The following is a 5,601-nucleotide window of genomic DNA, read 5'->3' as shown; positions in this document are numbered from 1 at the left end:
ATATGCTGCCTACAAGAGAGTCATTTCAGATGTAAGGACCCCTGCAGATAGAAAGTAATGGGATAAAGAAATATTTACCATGCAAATGGATGTCAAAAGAAAGCCAGGGTAGTAATACTTATATTGGACAAAATAGACTTTAAAACAAGGCCTGTGACAAGAGACAAAAAAGGTCACCATGTAATAATAGAGGAGACAATCCAACAAGAAGATACAGCAATTATAAATATTTATGCACCCAACATGGGAGTACTCAAATACACAAAACAGTTAATAACAAACACAAAGGAAATAGTCAATAGTAATACAATAATAGTAGTGGATTTTAATGCCCTACATTTTGTGTGGACAGATAATCCACACAGATACTACACTTGATCTTAGCCAAAAAGCCAAGAAGTGATGAGATCATCCACACAGAAAATCAAAAAGGAAACAGTGGCTTTGGATGACACACTGGACCAGATGGACTTAACAGATATATTCAGAACATTCCATCCTAAAACAGTAGAATATACCTTCTTTTAATGTGCACATGGAACATTCTCCAGAATAGATCACATATTAGGCCACAAAACAAGTCTCACCAAATTCAAAATGATCAAAATTATACCATGCATGTTTTCTGACCACAATGCTATGAAACCAAAAAGCAACCACAAGAACAAATCTGGAAAGAGCACAAACACATAAAACATAAAAAATAAATACAAGCAACTAAACAATGAATTGGTCAATCAAGAAATCAAAGAAGAGATCAAAATGTACTATACATTGGCTAATTGAATTGAAATAAAAAACTTACATAAAAACAAATGAAAATGAAAACACAGTGGTCCAAAATCCTTGGGATGAAGGAAAAGTCATTGTAAGAGGGAAGTTTATAGCAAAACGGGCCCACCTCAAGAAGCAAGAAAAATCTCAAATAAATAACCTAACCTTACACCTAATGGAGCTAGAAAAAGAACAACAAACAAAACTTGAAACAAGCAGAAGGAAGGAATAAAAAAGATTGGAGCAGAAATAAATGATCCAGAAACAAACAAAAAAGAATAGAACAGAGCAATAAAACTGGTAGGTGGTTCCCTGAAAAGATTCAAAAAACTGATAAACCTCTAGCCAGATTCATAAAAAAAGAGGACCCAAATAAACAAAAACATAAAGAGAAGAAATAAGAAGCATCACAGAAATACAAAAAATTATGAGAATAATATGAAAAATTATATGCCAACAAATTGGACAACCTAGAACAAATGGATAAATTCCTAGAATGGTATAACCTACCAAATCTGAATCAGGAAGAAATAGAAAACTTGAACAGGCTGCTTACCAGCAATGAATTGATTAGTAACAAAAACTTCCCAGCTAACAAAACTCCAGGACCAGGAAGTTTCACAAGCATCTTCTACCAAGCATTTAAAGAAGAGTTATATCTATTCTCAAACTGTTCCACAAAATAAAAGAGAAAGTAAGGTGATAAACCTTCAACAAAGGAGGTCTAGAGGGAATGGACCACAACATAATAAAGGTCTTACATGAAAAACCCACAACAAACATTATACTCAAAGGGGAAAAACTGAAAGTGTTTCTCCTCAAGTCAGGAACAAGACAAGGATGTCCCCTCTCACCACTTTCATTCATCATAGTACTAGAAGTTCAAGCCACAGCAATTAGGTAACAAAAGGAAATAAAAGACATTCAAATTGGTAAAGAAGTAGTAAATCTTGCACTATATGCAGATGACATGAAACTCTGTATAAAAAATCCTTATGACTCCACCAAAAAGTACTATAACTATAAACAAATTCAATGAAGTCAGGGTACAAAATCAATGTACAGAAATGGATGGCATTCCTATAAACTAATAATGAGGTAGCAGACAGTGACATTAAGAAATGAATCTAGGGTGCCTGGGTGGCTCAGTTGGTTAAGTGTCTGACTCTTGATTTCAGCTCAGGTCATGATCTGAGGGTCATGAGATGGATCCCTGTGTTGGGCTCTGCTCTCAGCATGGAGTCTACTTGAGATTCTTTCTCTCCCTCTTCCTCTGCCCCTTCTCTCTCTCTCTCTCTCTCTCTCTCTCTCTCTCTCTCTCTCTCTCACACACACACACACACACACACACACACACACACACACACACATTCCTTTTATCAGAAAAAAAAAAGAAAAAGAAAATAAAAACAAAATCCTATTTATAATTGTAACAACAACAACAAAAAATATAGGAATATAGTAATAAACTTAACCAAAGAGGTAAAAGACATGTACTCTGAAAAGTACAAAACATATATAAAAAAAAAAAAATCAAGACTTTTCAAAAAAAAAAAATAAAAGGAAGACATGGCATGCTCATTGGTTGGAAGGACAAATATTGTTAAAATGTCTGTACTACCCAAAGAAATCTACACATTTAATGAAATACCTGTAAAAATAACAACATTTTTTCACAGAAATAAAACAAACAATCCTAACATTTATGTGGAACCACATAAGACCCCCGATAGCCAACATAACCTTCAAAAAGAAAGAAAACAAAACTGGAGGTATCATAATTCCAGATTTAAAGTTATACTACAAAGTTGTAATAATCAAAAGAGTATGGTACTGGCATAAATATAGACACACAGATCAATGGAAAAAAATAGAGAACCCAGAAATAAATTAACGATTGTATAGTTAATTAACTTTCAACAAAGGACAGAATATATGATGGGAAAATGACAGTCTCTTCAACAAATGGTGTTGGGAAAACTGGACAGCTACATGCAAAAGAATGAAACTGGCCCACTTTCTTATACCATAAACAGCAATAAATTAAAAATGGATGAAAGACCTAAATGTGAGGCATAAAACCATAAAAATCCTAGAAGACAGCATAGTCAGTATTATCTCTGACATTGGTCATAGCAACAAATTATAGATATGGTTCCTAGGGAAGGGAAATAAAAACAAAAATAAACTATTGGAACTACCTCAAAATGATAAGCTTCTGCGCAGCAAAGGTAACAATCAACAAAACTAGAAGGCAACCTCCTGAATGAGAGAAGGCATTTGCAAATGACATGCAGTAAAAGATTAGTATCCAAAATATTTAAAGAACTTACACAAGTCAACACCAAAATCCCACATATAATCCCATTAAAAGATGGGCAGAAGACATGAACAGACATCTCTCCAAAGAAGACACACAGAGGGTCAAAAGGCACTTGAAAAGATGTTCAACATCAGGGAAATGCAAGTCAAAACTACAGTAAGGTATCACCTCACACCTGTCAGAATGGCTAAATCAAAAACACAAGAAAGAACAAGTGTTGAGGGTATGGAGAAAAAAGAACCCTCTTTCAGTGTTGTTGGGAATGCAAACTGGTGCAGCCACTCTGGAAGACAGTATGGAGGTTCTTCAAAAAGTTAAAAATAGAAGTCTATATGATCCCATAATTGCAATATTGGTTATTTACCAAAAATACAAGAATATTAATTTATGGGGATACATGCACACTAATGTTTATTTTAGCATTATTTACAATAGCCAAATTGTGATAGCAGCCCAAGTGTCCATCAATAGATTAATGGGTAAAGAATGAAATCTTGTCATTTACAATAACAGGGTTGGATCTAGAGAGTAAAATGCCAAACAAAATAAGTCAAGAGAAAGTCATATACCATATGATTCCACTCATATGTGGAATTTAAAAAAACAAAATAAATAAGGAAAGAAAAAAACAAGATTCAGAGGAGACAAACCAAGAAACAACCTGTTAAGTATCAAGAACAGACTGATGGTTACCAGAGGGGAGGTGGGGAGGTGGGTGGTGGTATAGGTGAAATGGGTGATGGAAGTTAAAAAGTACAATTATGAGCACTGAGTAATGCATAGAATTGTTGAATCACTATACTGTACATCTGAAGCTAATAAAACAGTGTATGTTAACTATACTGGAATTAAAACAAAATTTAATTAACAAAGGGTTTGTCCTAAATGCAAACACTTGTTCCAATGTAACCCTGACAAACCTCCTCTAATGTGATCCCCATCCCATTTGCCTCTCAGAGTAGGGAGTCTTTGGGAGTATAGAGGGGAATTTCCCTCTTATCACCAACCCCTTTAGAGAGATAAACCTAAAAATTTGGGATGACCAGGTTAGGGCCTTAACTGATATCGGAGCCACCCTGTCTGTCTTCAAGACCCCATGCTTTCTGTGTCCCTTCCCCAGAGTTCTAAATTGTTTCAAATGATCAGAGTCTAAAATCAACCAATGACATTTCATATGTCCTTATGTAACCTTTCACTTGGGCCTCCATTTGGACAACGCCAGTTCCAAATAGTGCCCTTAGCTCTAATCCATTTCCCAAGGAGGGACTTCCTCTGGGAAAATCAAGGCCATATCTCCTTTTCCAAAAAAGGAAGATTAATACTTAAAGTCTCCAAGCCTCTGCTGAGCCAGACACCCCAAATGTCCCTGTCCCATATATCAACATTTTCACGTGCTTATCACCTCCAATTGTCAGGGCTGGTGGAATACTAATGGAATTATCAAGATTCACAGTTGTCTAAACTGTGCTCAGCTTTTGGCCCGACATGGGTTAAATCACTGCCCTTGGTCTTAACAAGTTCTACCCCACCCCAGGCAACATAGACTGTTCAAGATTGCCTTCAAGATTTTTGCAGAAAGACCAAGGAGGCTAGATCAGGTATTCTATCAAAGTGCATTTCTAAAAGGAAATGTCCCAAGAATATTGCAAGATACTGCTTGAATACATTGTAATGAGAGCTAAAATTGTTAAAAATTCCTTCCTCAGTGAGCTCCTGGGAAATGAAGACTCACAGCACAATATTCAGCCTAGAGATTTTGTCTGTTGGAAATGATACCAATTAAAAGAATCCCTCCAGCCCCACTGAAGGAGATCCTATCAGATACCTCCATGAAAGACCAACCAAAATTATAATGGATAAATATATGAATGCTCTCACCTACTCTAGCAACTCTCAACCCTCTGGAAGTATTAAGAAACTTTCATCAATCTATAGACTGATATTCACTCCCTATGGTTATTGTTGCCCAGCTGGCCAAATATTTTTCACAATGAAATCCCCTCATGGGACTGGGTGGACCAGGAGCAGAATAATCAGATCTGGGGGCACCTGGGTGGCTCAGTCAGTTAAGCATCTGCCTTCGGCTTAGGTCATGCTCTCAGCATCCTGAGATTGAGCCCCATGTCAGGATCCCTACTCAGTGAGGGAATGTGCTTGTCCCTGTACCCTTCCCCCATTCATTCTCTCTCTCTTAAATAAATAAATTAAATCTTAAAAAATAATCAGATCTGGCGCTGTGACCATGATGATGTGATCACTAATGTTGACTGAGAATTAAGTGATCACTGAAGACTTTCTTCCCTTTATGACACTGAGAATGTTTTATGCAGTGAGAGTCTTCACATGTCCTGCAAGTGTCACTGTGTGAATAAGAGACTTCCAATGTGTAATTGACTGAATTGCTTCTCCATTATGAATTATTTGGTGAAAACTAATAGTTTCTTCCCCCAAACAAAGACTGTTCTCCCATCAAAAAATATGGAACAATATATTCCATAGTAGCC

At 36.3% G+C, this 5,601-nt stretch overlaps 1 pseudogene; it reads right to left on the bottom strand.

The window, feature by feature from the left end:
- Window positions 1-289: 289 nt before the first annotated feature.
- LOC123851833 (U2 spliceosomal RNA) lies at window positions 290-404 on the bottom strand (annotated as a pseudogene).
- Between the last annotated feature and the right edge of the window lie 5,197 nt (window positions 405-5,601).

The sequence above is a fragment of the Mirounga angustirostris genome, unplaced genomic scaffold, assembly GCF_029215605.1.
Source record: "Mirounga angustirostris isolate CCGP_5_RB_7025 unplaced genomic scaffold, mMirAng1.0.hap1 SCAF_11, whole genome shotgun sequence".
Lineage (NCBI taxonomy): Eukaryota > Metazoa > Chordata > Mammalia > Carnivora > Phocidae > Mirounga > Mirounga angustirostris.
This window is presented reverse-complemented; position numbering and strand designations above follow the sequence as displayed.